Below are 14171 nucleotides of genomic sequence, written 5' to 3'. Positions count from 1 at the left end.
AAATCTGCCTGGCTCCAAACCCCATAGGGATGATACTTTCAAACTCAATATCCACTCAGTGGAAGTATTATCCTTGAATAGGAGAATGAGTTTGTGCTCAATACTATAATACAACTAAGATTATCTCTCAGTATCATTTAGTGTCCCCTAAATAGATGATGTCTAATGAATCAAGCCAGCAGGGACATCTTTAGATACAGTGAGCAGTGGGGAAATGTGAACTCAAATCTCCCTGGTTTTCCTTCTCAGTTTCTTCCTCCATTAAGTTCCCTCTCCACAAAAGAGAAGTCCAAATGCTACCAACTTTGGCACTTTAATCAGGTCTGCCCTTCTTAAGAGTTGAACTATCACATAAGCTTATTTTCTCTTCTCTGTTTTGCTCACAACAAAATGACCCCTAACTTAATCAGCTTTAATCAGCCTCCTTTGACAAATTCACATTACAGTGACAATTACTTATAACAGCTTCATGTTTTATCCTTCTTGATAACAACTCTATATTTAATGAGCACACTTAGAAAGTGAACCATAAGCCAAAAGAATATATTTCTAGTTCTTAAGTTTCAAGAAATGTGATAAAAGATAAATTAGAGTCAGGGAGATTTTCTTCATGCCTCTAAACAATACCAACTGAAAACAGTCCTGTTGTTTGACCTTGGAATCATGTTTCCAAATTTCATAGAATGACACCTTTTTTAAGGAAGAGAAATGATATTTTTTTGAGCATTCACTCCATGCCTATGCACTGTGCATTTGCATATGCAATTTCATTTAATCCTCAATAACAGTCCTGCTTGATGGGTGATATTTCCCCCTATTTATAGTTAAAGAAACTGGGCTCAGCAAGATTAGGCAGATTCCAGTTTCTTTTTTTTTCTCAGTTAAGCAATTGGCTGAGAATTGGAACCCAGATGTGCCCTGCCTCCCAAACCATGGTCTTTTTCACACTGCTTAATTTAACCTGGCCCAATGATGGGTATGTTACCTAAATGATTGCTACCTATTTTTTCACAGAGGCATCAAGATCTTGGCCTACTATTCATCCTCTAATAACAAAAGCTCCAGGAAGTAAGACCGTTGTGGTTTTGTTTTTGTTTTTGTTTTTTGTTTTTTTGTTTTTTGCTTTATATGACTAGTGCCCTGAAAAGGGAAACATAGTAGCTATGGTAGGTAGAATGATGGTCCCCAAAGTTGTCCACACCCTAGTCCCCAGAACCTGTCAGTATGTTACCTTACACAGTAAAAGAGACTTTGCAGATGTGATTAAGGGTATAGACCTTGAGATGGGGTGACTGTCCTAGATTATCCGGGTGGACCCAATTAATCACATGAATCTTAAAAGTGGAGAACTTTTTCAGGCTTTCATCAGAGGGAAAAATATGAAGATAAGAGAAAGATTAAAAAGAGATGCAACATTTCTGGCTCTGAATATGGGGGAAGGAGGGTCATGAGCCAAAGAATGTAGCAGCTTCAAGAAGCTGGAAAAGGCAATGAAATCGAATCTCCCCTAGAGTCTCCAGAAAGGAATTTAGTCTTGCCAACACCTTCATTTTAGTTCAGGGTGACCTGTGTCAAACTTCTGACATACAGTACTATAAGATCATATATTTATATTATTTTCAGTGGCTAAGTTTGTGGCAATTTGTTACAGCAGTAATACAAAACTAATATAGTGCCTTAGTGTTTGCAGAACAAATAAATGAATCCATAGATTGACTTGTTTCCATAAACTGGACACTCATGTCAAGGATCAGAACTATAAATATCTAACTTTCATTTGATCTTTTATGAGTAGCCAACTTTTCACAGAGCTTGCTAAATCAGGATTTTGTGACTTAATGAGATGTACATCTGTATAATTTTATTCTACATTGTGTATTTCAAACAATGCTCAAGGTATGTTTGCCTTTGGGTGGGTCTCATTAGAGATTCACAAGGGCCCATGTACTGAGAACTATGAATTTGATTACACTTGGTTTTGCTCCACCTGATCTAATGGCCATGTAAAATCAAGTGTGAGATCAAGCTGATTGCCTTTGTCCTAAAAGAAGAAGCACATTTATTCTTTAATGGTGTCTAAATGAGTATAAACACAGGAATAAGCTAGAGAGATGGAGTATCTAAGATTCTCAGTGGACACACTGAACTTCAGATGTAATAGACCAATACTTTACATTCCCTAGAATGGAGAGCTCTTTCCTCACTGTAAAACAATAGTCTTGGCCAGAACTTGAAAGACTCTGGCATCACTTTTGCAGTTATTTCTATTGAACCAGAACTTTTAACATGAAATATTCATTACAATATATTCTTGGGTCCCTAAATGTGACTTAAAAAGTGCAAAATGCACCATTTTTAGACCAAAAGAGCACTTCATTGGGCAAGTGTAAAACAACTACAAATGAGTGAGATCATGTGTGAAGTCTCAAAGATCAACAGAGAATAAGAAGGACGAGAACAGAAGCCCTTAAAGGAAAAAGCAAAATCATCCAAAAGACTAAGAGGTATTTTAAACCACCATACAAGCTTACAGGTATTAAAAGAAAAAGTCCAAGAAAGTTTGTCTCCTGGAATTCCAGGGTCAGAAGTTTGGAAAGAAATGAAGAGAAGAGGGAAAGTAAAGAGAAGGGAGGAAGAGAAAGAAGGGAAAGGAGGAGATGAGAGGGAGGAAGAATCTAGGCAGTCGCATCAAGTAAAGTGAAGGCTATCTTATATACGGTTTTAAAAACTATACCTGGGATGGTTTACTTTGTGCAGATTGCTACAAAGCAAGCAATTCAAGATATTGTGGTTTAGTGAGTTGACCACAAAACCTGTGTTTATTTTAAGTCTAACACCCAATTTTTATTTATTTATTTTGAAAGAGAGAGAAAACACAAGTGGGGAAAGGAAAGAGAGAGGGAGAGAGGGAATCCCAGGCTGGCTCCACACTGTAAGTGCAGGGCTCAAGCTCACAAACTGTGAGATCATGACCCAAACCAAAGTCAGATGCCTAACTGACTGAGCCACCCAGGCACGCCTAACACCCAATTTTTGTGATATTTCCACAGTTCTCACTCTGTATCTGTATCACATTATCAAACTGTCTATCATAATATTGGCTCCATTTGAAGACAATCTCCATCTTTAGTACCCAAAGTGGCAATACCACGCATGCATTCCCCAAAACGGGCAGAACAGAATGATTTAGGTCACTGGGCTTCTCATGGGGGCCTTAAAAGGTTTGCTGAATGAAAACAAGGCTTATGTTTTTAAGTGCAGAGTAGATGCATGGGGAGTGATTCCAAAGGAAAGGAGAATTCGCTTTGCAGTGACAAGGGCATGGGTAACGCAGGAGAGTGGAGATGGTTCCTCAAGTGGCAGGAACCTCGCCGACAGTTAAGGATCTCAGATGAGATAGTGTGGCAGCTGGGTGCCAAGGGGCTGATCACAAAACGCTGAAGCCTCAGGAAGGGTGACAAAAGACCCCCAGGTTCTTCAGGAAGGGGCGACCGTGTTGCGTCCTGACGGCACTACTACCAGATGAGCCGCAACTCTGCTGTGCACAAGGACGGTACTGCCACGCCACCCCAGAGCTGCACGTCTCACTTACCCTCAGCTGCCCACGCCGTGTTCTCAGATGGGATCCTCTTGAAATATATTTCTTAAACATCACGACGTCACCGTGGTTAGCAATGCTGCTTCTTCCCTCCCTCCCACTGCTAGCTGAGCAGGGGCTCTGCAGGCCCAGACGCAAGAGTTCCCATAGCTATTCCTCTGAGACCATAACTTTCCTCTCATTTCCAATACTGTCACCCAGGTGCCAACAGGACCTAGGGTCCATGAACTGGAGCACTAGTCCTGGGCCATTGCAAAATTTCCATAGCATGGCTGCTCCAGCCACCACGCGACAGGCTTCATTTATGCACATGCACACACAGACACGTACACCTTTCTCTCAGGACGCACATATACATCACAGTGGCTGGAATGGAATGAACTTCCCAATCAGCTGCCTTGTAATACCCAAAATACCTCTTCTCTCCAGCACTCAGGCCTTGTTGTTCATTCCAGCTTATTCTATTTAATAACTTCGTCATTTTTCTTCTAGATGTCTCCATTTTTTTCCCCTGCAGTTCTGCTTCTACCAGGTTTAACCCTACTTGTCAGTCAAAATTGCATATGTCCAAATATAAGAGCCCAGACTGACAGACTGGGTTGTTTTCAGAGAGACCCTCAGCCTCCATGTAAATCAATGGATTTATCAACAGATAAATCAGGTATCAGGACAAAGGGGAGTCCTAAGAGGGAATTGTGCCCAACATGTTCACAGAGGTTAAAAAAAAAAGAGAGAGAGAGAGAAGGGAGGCCACTGTGGTTCCAACAGAGTGAATAAAAAGAAAATAATAGGATTAGAATGGGTTGCTGAGAAATGAGAAGGGACCAATCAAAGAGAGTGAGTGTAGCTAACTCTTGAGGAGGTTTGCTGCAAAGGGGAGCTGAGAAAACTCTTAATGATGCTGTTTGCCTACCTGGATAGCTTTCCACATTGACATGCTGATTTACATACTAGATTTGCTTTATCAGTTTTTACTATTTTGAGGAACTAAAATTATGATTCTGGTAATCATTAGTGCTATTCACCAAATACTTGTGGTTCTCCTTCAGAGTACATGATAGAATTCAGCTTACCACTTCCCCATATGTCCTGTTCTAGGAGTGCTGTGTGTTACCTCTGGGAACCTTTAAGGGTTAGTACAGGGGCACCTGGGTGGCTCAGTCATTGAAGCGTGTCTGACTTTGCTCAGGTCATGGTCTCACAGTTTGTGGGTTTGAGCCCTGCATCAGACTCTGTGCTAAGAGCTCAGAGCCTGGAGCCTGCTTCAGATTCTGTGTCTCCCTCTCTTTCTCTGCCCCTCCCCTGCACACACTCTGTCTCTCTCTCTCAAAAATAAAATGAACACTAAAAAATTTTTTAAAAGAAGAGTTAATATAGAATTCACTGGCACAAAAACAGACACACAGGTCAATGGAACAGAATAGAGAATCCAGAAATGGACCTACAATTATATGGTCAACTAATCTTCAACAAAGCAGGAAAGAATATCCAATGGAAAAAGACAGTGTCTTCAACAAATCATATTGGGGAAACTGGACAGCAACATGCAGAAAAATGAAACTGGACCACTTTCTTACACCATACACAAAAATAAATTCAAAATGGGTAAAAGACCTAAATGTGAGACAGGAAACCATCCAAATCCTAGAGAACATAGTCAGCAACTTCTTTGATCTCAGCCGCAGCAACTTCTTAATAGACATGTCTCAGAGGCAAGGGAAACAAAAGCAAAAATGAACTATTGGGACTTCATCAAGATACAAATCTTCTGCACAGTAAAAAAAAAAAATCAACAAACTAAAAGGCAACCTACAGAATGGAAGAAGATATTTGCAAATGACATATCAGATAAAAGGCTGGTATCCAAAATCTGTAAAGAACTTACCAAACTCAACAGGCAAAAAGTAAATAATCCAGTTAATAATTGGGCAGAAGACATCAGCAGACATTTCTCCAAAGAAGATGTACAAATGGCTAACAGACACATGAAAAAATGCTCAACATCACTCATCATCAGAGAAATACAAATCAAAACCACAATGATATGCCACTTCACACCTGTCAGAATTACTAAAATTAACAACTTAAAAAAAACAGATGTTGGCAAGGATGTGGAGAAACGGGAATCCTCTTACACCATCGGTAGGGATGCAAACTGGTGCAGACACTCTGGAAAATAGTATGGAAGTTCCTCAAAAAGTTGAAAATACAACTACCCTAAATCCCAGCAATTGCACTACTAGGTATTTATCCAAAGGATACAAAAATACTGATTCAAAAGGGCACATGCACCCCCACATGTATAGCAGAACTATCAACAATAGCCAAATTATGGAAAGAGCCCAAATGTCCATCAACTGATGAATGGATAAAGAAGATGTGGTGCATATACACAGTGGAATATTACTCATCCATCAAGAAGGTGAGATCTTGGGGTGTCTGGGTGGTTCAGTCAATGAAGTGTCCGACTCTTAATTTCAGCTCAGGTTATGATCTCATGGTTATGAGACTGAGCTCTGCATCGGGCTCTATATGGGCATGGATCCTGCTTAAAATTCTCTCTCCCTCTCCCTTTGCCCCTCCCCCACTCACATACTCTTGTGCACAGTCTCTCTCTCAAAAAAGAAAAGGTTTTCATTATAAAAAAAAGTTGTAACCATGTGTGGTGATGAATGTTAACTGCATTTACTGTGGTGATCATTTGCAATATATGCATATATTGAATCATGTTGTACACCTGAAACTAATAAAATATTATATGTCAATTATGTCTCAATTTTAAAAAAAGAGTGCAGAATTTGCCACAGTCTCTTTCCACCTGCGTTGGCAAACAACAGCCTTCAGAATGAGGTCAACTCCATCAGCCTGGGCCCTGGAGTAAGGATAAATGAGCCAAGGTCTCCAGTCAACTCCTGATGGGCAAAAGATTAAAATAAGAAATAAACCTTTGTGGTCAATAAGATCTCAGGAGTGTTTATTACCACAACATGACCTAGTCTAACCCAACTGACACAAAAATGTATGGAATTTATGTATGTTTTTGGCAATATATAGAAAGGGAAGAAAATTTAAAGACCTAATCTGTATTCAAGTTATCTAAATTTATCACCCAAAATGAGGTTAACACTATATTCATCCTACCGATTGTAATAAATTACAAAAATTACATTCAAATGTTATCTCCTAAAGCTATGTCATGTTTTATGTATGTTGTATTTCATTAACCTAACTGAATATAATCCTCATGCAAGTGACAGTTTTAGGGGCAAGGGGAATCATATTAGTTTCAAACTACATAATCTTTTTTTTTTTTAATTTACATCCAAATTAGTTAGCATATAGTGAAACAATGATTTCAGGAGTAGATTCCTTAATGCCCCTTACCCATTTAGCTCATCCCTCCCTCCCACAACCCCTCCAGTAACCCTCAGTTTGTTCTCCATATCTATGAGTCTCTTCTGGTTTGTCCCGCTCCCTGTATTTATACTATTTTTGTTTCCCTTCCCTTATGTTCATCTGTTTTGTCTCTTAAAGTCCTCATATGAGTGAAGTCATATGATTTTTTTGTCTTTCTCTGACTAATTTCACTTAGCATAATACCCTTCAGTTCCAGCCATGTAGTTGCAAATGGTGAGATTTCATTCTTTTTGATTGCCTAGTAATACTCCATTGTGTGTGTGTGTGTGTGTGTGTGTGTGTGTGTGTGTGTATACACCCCATCTTCGTTATCCATTCATCCATCGATGGACATTTGGGCTCTTTCCATACTTTGGCTATTGTTGATAGTGCTGCTATAAACATGGGGATGCATGTGTCCCTTTGAAACAGCACAACTGTATCCGGTGGATAAATGCATAGTAGTGCATTTGCTTAGTCATAGGGTAGTTCTATTTTTAGTTTTTTGAGGAACCTCCATACTGTTTTCCAGAGTGGCTGCATCAGCTTGCATTCCCACCAACAGCGCAAAAGAGATCCTCTTTCTCCACATCCTCGCCAACATCTGTTGTTGCCTGAGTTGTGAATGTTAGCCATTCTGACAGGTGTAAGGTGGTACCTCATTGTGGTTTTGATTTGTATTTCCCTGATGATGAGTGACGTGGAGCATTTTTTCATGTGTCAGTTGGCCATCTGGATGTCTTCCTTGGAGAAGTGTCTATTCGTGTTTTTTACCCATTTCTTCACTGGACTGTTTGGTTTTTGGGTGTTGAGTTTGATAAGTTCTTTATAGATTTTGGATACTAACCCTTTATCTGATATGTCATTTGCAAATATCTTCTCCCATTCTGTCTGTTGCCTTTTAGTTTTACTGATTGTTTCCTTCGCTGTGCAGAAGCTTTTTATTTTGATGAGGTCCCAGTAGTTCATTTTTGTCAAACTACATGATCTTAAGTGAGAATAATAATATAGAATGTATGTATTGCTGGCTCCTTTGAGAACCTCAGGATCAGTTGAAGGCCTCTTCTGCCTAAAAAAGACAAGTGGAGTTACGTGTCATGTTTATAATCTAGACACAGCATAGTAAAACTATAGAAAAACCCAGATGATTAACAGTCTCTTCCCACAAGGCACTTACAACCTAAGAAGTTAGAAGTCACAGGGTAGGGAATTAAACAGACACATATAGCCTTGTTTTGTGGGTTTGTTTTGTTTTTAGTATTGCATGATCAAACATTACAACATATCACTTCGTCCCTATTTACTCAGGTGCTAAAAACCCAGGATTTTTACTTTTTATTTATCTCAAGACACAATAGTGTATCTGTAGGGAAGGTTTATCTTCTCTAGTCTCCACTAGTTTAATCTAATTCTTATCTGAGTTATAGTTTGCTCTCCCTGTGCTTATCTTGCCCATCAGATAGTAGCTAACTGTCTTGAAGTCGGCATAAATTAACAATCATCTTTATGTCTTTTAGAACATCCAGATTAGAGCCTTACACATAATTGTTACAATATGTGTACAACCTTACAATATGTGTTACAACCTTAAAATAACTCAATTGTTGTGTGCTGAACAAATGAATCATTCACTATATGAAGCAATAAATACAAGTAAAAATATAGACACTCATCAACAAACACTAAAATAAATCCAGAGTTGTGGCTCTAATGAGTTAATTGTGAAATTATAAAACTGGAAAGAGATGATTGGAAATGAAACATTAGAAAAAAAGCGGGTCAAGTTCCTAGTGAACTTGGGAAGAAAGAAGACCCTGAGATGTCCAAGGGATCAGATAGAGAGCTCCAAAGCAGTCAGGAGAGTCAGTGCTTGAAGAATGAGTTGGTAGTGAGTATTAAATGCTTTGTGTATTGTGGACAAGCTCTGCTAGGGCCAAGTAAGTTGGTATTTATATACTCTCACCATAATTGTATTTACCTTCTTTTGGAAATTAATAGATAAATCTAGTATTGTAATTCGTTTAGGAAGTCATGAGATAAAACATGGTCTGTAAGAAGAAGCAAATTATATACGTTCAACCATTTAGCTGTATTCAGCTTCTAATCATTACTACTGGAAATATTCAAAAATATGCCATAAAAAGAGGAACATTCATTTTTCTTATAGCTTTTAGCCAATTTAATGATCTTTAAAGTGGCTTTTGGTGTATTTAAATGGAGAAGCATTACCATGCAGCTTTTGTAAAACAGAACTGATTAAATCCTGTCTCCTTGACCATGATCAAGTTGCATTTCCTTTTTACCTACCAGTGTTGAGGAGAGCATTAACTGCACCAAAAAGCACATTCAACACCCAATGTGATATCTAGATCATAGTAGGTTTTCAATAAATGCTCATTTTCCTCTTTTCTCCCAGGTATACTAACCCAGGTAAAATACAAGTTAATATATTATGGATCCTGTGAAGACATGTCTTTTCCATACAGATGGTTTCTTTCAGATAACTCTGACCCTACTAAGTAAATATTATTGTGGATATTATATTATTAAATTTTTATAATAATTAAATTATGTTTGATAATTAAATTATAATAATTCAGTTAAAATATTATGATAACTCGATTATCTTTCATGACTTGACATACAATCCTTCTCATCTTTAGCATCTTTAGCTGCATGGAATCCCACACTAAATATATTCCAAATAGATGTACCTTTTGTCTGAAGTCAAATGCATTATTCTGCATCACCAACATCAAAGCAACTACTGCAGAACCTTAGTCAGTCTTAAAGAACTAAATTAACAACGAGAAACCAGTGCTTTGCATTGTGGTTTAAAGCTATGCAGTATATAATAGGAATCAGATGAAAGTCTAGTATCTGTATTACCATCCACATATACATCTAGAATACTGAATCAAATATAAAATTAATCTTAGCATATAGTATGTCTAGTAAAATGGCCTTTAGGATAATAAAGTTGAATATGACTGGTTGAATGTTGCAGCCAGTGTGTCATTGCAATTACCAGAAAGGGAACTACAGAATATACTTCCAGCAGGAAAACAAACTCTTTCCAGTTTATTGCTTTGGCTCTCATAGGACTCAGGGCACTCCCTATAGTCAGTAATTATAAAGTCATAATTGTACAGGTTTCTAAATGTCATAAATCTAATCTGTACCTCACTTAATTAGCCAACATGTGAGATTACTTTGTTCATTGGTGCTTTTAAATAAATAAATAAATAAATAAATAAATAAATAAATAAATAAGGAATTATTAAGAAAATGAGGTAGCATGCCTTCTGGTAAATTCTGAGATCATGTATATGCCATATTTTCTTCCAGGTCAAGCGTTGCTTTAATGTAATTATTCATAATATGTACAGCAAGAGGTCCCTTTGTTATATTTGATAAATAAGCTGAGCCATATTATTAAAATATACAGTTTAAAATTATATATTACTCCTAGTAATTAATAGGGAAAAACAGTGTAAGCACTATCCTTCCTGCCTGTGTTTCTAACCGTGACTTCTAATACAACTGTCTAATGCAGCCTGAGCTTTTGCTAAGCAGACTGCCAGTTACGTGAGAGGTTTCTTTTTTCTCCCCTCCTCTCTCTCTTTCCTTGACTACTGTTGTTTGATGGATGCTGTGTAAGGGAAGATGTGGTGTTTAGTTGATGTGTGGTGGGTAAGGAAAGTACTACATTCTCACATAAATGACAGAAATTCCTTCCTGACAAAAGAAATGAACACTAGAAATGAACTCTCCAAATATAGCTGCACTGGATAAACGGACTGCAACCTATAAGTAATACCTTGATTTCTCTTTGACAAAAAGTTTCCATTAGTCACCAATGAGAGATAATCCCTAGGTAAGGACAAATCTCAATTTCACCTGCATCCCTGCTGCTAGTGGAATTCCAGCCTCAGAAGATGCTTGCTTCTGTAATGCCCATTGAGTCCACAACTGAAAATAAAATGCTTTATAGGAAACCATATCAGAGAGGTACAACTGGTATATTGTACAGCACGGATGGGGAGACAGATAAACCTTCCTGGGAAAGCTGGATTTAGTCCATAAAGAATGCCTGCTTTGAACTTGTCACCCTAAAATTAGGAATCATAAGACTTCCCCTACAGAACACGAATGCCAAGGCAGACGCGCAGAACAAATTTAAGCACTGTTTTAGAGTCTGAAACCTCTTGAGTAAGTTTGAATAACATCTAGTATAGACTAACAACTTTATGCATTACATGATCCTAGAAAGATTCAACAATCAGGCATCTGAGTCCAAGGTGAAGGGAGATTTCTGGAGAAATTGAAGAAGGTAATATTTGGAAATAAACCACAAAGTGTTTTAAGATCCAGGCTCCCTGAATTCAGTAAGGAACCTCCTATTTTCCCCCAAGTAATTTCCCAATTCATTCTAAAGCACCTGGAGCCTTCTAAGATTAATTTTTAGCTAATTTGTGAAAATGTAATAATAAATAGATTTTTAAATTTTTATTGAAGTATAGTTGACATACAATGTTATATTAGCCCCAGGTATACAGCATAGTGATTCACAAGTCTATACATTATGCAGTGCTCACCACAAACACCTGTCACCACACAACATTATTACAATATTATTTGCTATATTCCCTATGCTGTACTTTCATCTCCAGGACTTATTGTTTTATAACTAGAGGTTTGTACCTCTCAAACCTTTTTACCTGTTTCATCTATCCCCCTGGCAACTACCAGTTTGTTCCATATATTTATGAATCTGTATCTGTTTGCTTGTTTTGTTTTTCAGATTTCACATATAAGTGAAACCATATGGTATTTGTCTTTCTCTGTCTGACTTATCTGATTAAACTTAATACCCTCTGGTTCATCGCGTTGTCACGAATGACAAGATCTTGATTTTTTATGGCGGAATAATATTCCATTGTATGTATATACTACATATTCTTTATCCATTTATCTATCAATGGACACTTCTGTTGTTTCCATATCTTATGTTGATTTATAATATTGGCTATTGTAAATCATACTGCAATAAAACATATAGGGTGCATGTATCTTTTCAAATTAGTGCTTTTGTTCTCTTTGGGTTAAATACCCAATAGTGGAATAAGTGGATTGTGTGGTGTTTCTATTTTTAATTTTTTGAGGAAACTCCCACAGTTTTCCACAGTGATGGCACCAATTCACATTCCTACCAGCAGTGCATAAATGTTCGCTTTTCTCCACTTCTTCACCAACATGTGTGATTTCTTGTATTTTTGATACTAGCCGTTCTGACTGATGTGATATCTTATTGGCAGTTTAGATTTGTATTTTCCTGATGGTGAGTGATATTGAGCATCTTTTCATGTATCTGTTGGCCATCTGTATGTCTTCCTTGAAAAAATGTCTATTCAGATCCTCTGCCTATGTTTTAATCAGACTATTTGAGGCTTTTTGGTGTTGAGTTGTAGAAGTTCTTTATTTATTTTGGACATTAACCTTTTATGAGACATATCATTTGCAAATACTTTCTCTCATTCAGTAGGTTGCCTTTTGTTTGGTTGATGGTTTCTTTGCTGTGCAAAAGCTTTTTATTTTGGTATAATCCATATAATTTGCTTATGTTTCCCTTGCCTTTCTGGAGACATATCCATAAATATTTTGCTAAAGCCTGAGTCCAAGAGATTACTACCTATGTTTTCTTTTAGGAGTGTTATGGTTTTCAGTCTCACATTCAGGTCTTTAATCTATTTTGAGTTTATTTTCATGTATGGCATAAGAAAGTGGTTCAGTTTTATTACTTTGTTTGTAGCTGTCCAGTTTTCCCAATACCATTTGTTGAAGAGACTGTCTTTTCCCCATTGTGCATTGTTCCCTTTTTTGTTATAGATTAATTGACCATGTATGTGCGGGTTTATTTCTGGGCTCTCTAACTCTGTTTCATTGATCTATAAGTCTGTTTTGTGTGCCAGTACCTGACTGTTTTGATTGCTACAGCTTTGTAGTATATCTTGAAATCTGGAATTGTGATAACTAGCTTTGCTCTTTCTCAAAATTTTTTTGGCTATTCATGGTCTTTTATGGCTTCATACAAATTTTAGGATTATTTATTCTAGTTCTGTGAAAAAAAATTATTGGTAGTTTGATGGGGATTGCATTAAATCTGTAGATTCTGTAGTAATAATATTTTTAAACTTTAAAAAAACCACGTTTGCTGTAGGACAGAGGGTAATGAAGTGTAGCGGGCAAGGCAGGTAAGCACCCCCGCATTTATATATGCATACATGTGTATGAAAGCAATGGGTGTGGCTAAACAATTAGTTTTACTGTTCTCTGCTAGGTTAGAAACTTCATTCAGAAGATAAAATGGAAGCAAGATTAGCATACTCAGTATCCAGAAAAAAAGAAATAAATTCATAATGTTTAGAAAATCATTTTCCTTTTCAATTTAAAAAAAATTATAGCAATGGGGAAAATATTTAGGTTAGGTTTTTAATTGATTAACTTTCAGTCCTAAGGTTGTTTCTTTATTCTTGTTCCAGATTCAAATTTTAAATGCAATTGGATAGAGCTCCCAGTTCTCTGCCATCAATTTTTAAATTTACCTTGTTTTGTGTATCCATTAAATAGAATCTTGGTAATCCAGATACGTTCTCGTGTTGATACAGTCTTTTCTATTTTATTCTTTTCTCCAATCTGTTTCTTTCCAGGCTCTTCAAGCATGTACATTCTTGGCCTAATGAGAAAGTTTATACTTAGAAATTGCCATAAATGGCATGCCTCAGAGCTTATCTTTAAACTGCTCAATATCTGTTATAGTTGGAGCCAAGAAATACTGGTTACGAATGTCTTGCAAGTGTTTTAGGATTTTCATAATCATGTTATGTTGCCTAGAATATAGTTCAAGAATTTTTGGAGAACTTTATTTTCACATCACATTACTCTATCTTTGAGATAGAATCTAGTGATAGAACCATCAGTTTTATTTGTTTACTATTTCAAGGCATTTGTTACATTTCAGACCTCTTTTTATATTTTTATAACTAAATTTATCCCTTCAATTTTACACAGGCAAAGTTTTTCCTCACTAAATGATTTTTAAAGATTGATCATTTTAATCTATTTGTAACAGCTCTTAATCCAATGGTTTCTAATTTTGATACTGATTATATCTGAT

At 37.0% G+C, this 14171-nt stretch overlaps 1 long non-coding RNA gene across 1 annotated transcript; it reads right to left on the bottom strand.

Moving 5' to 3' along the window:
• Positions 1–377: 377 nt before the first annotated feature.
• LOC128314383 (uncharacterized) lies at positions 378–13827 on the bottom strand. Its single transcript, XR_008295966.1, has 3 exons — positions 13600–13827; positions 7842–8059; positions 378–6510 (listed from the first exon to the last, which is right to left on the bottom strand). It is a non-coding gene; the product is annotated as an uncharacterized LOC128314383 (long non-coding RNA).
• Between the last annotated feature and the right edge of the window lie 344 nt (positions 13828–14171).

Source organism: Acinonyx jubatus, chromosome A1, assembly GCF_027475565.1.
Source record: "Acinonyx jubatus isolate Ajub_Pintada_27869175 chromosome A1, VMU_Ajub_asm_v1.0, whole genome shotgun sequence".
NCBI classification, from domain to species: Eukaryota; Metazoa; Chordata; class Mammalia; order Carnivora; family Felidae; genus Acinonyx; species Acinonyx jubatus.
The sequence above is the reverse complement of the archived record's forward strand: the minus strand, read 5'-3'. Positions and strand labels throughout refer to the sequence as shown.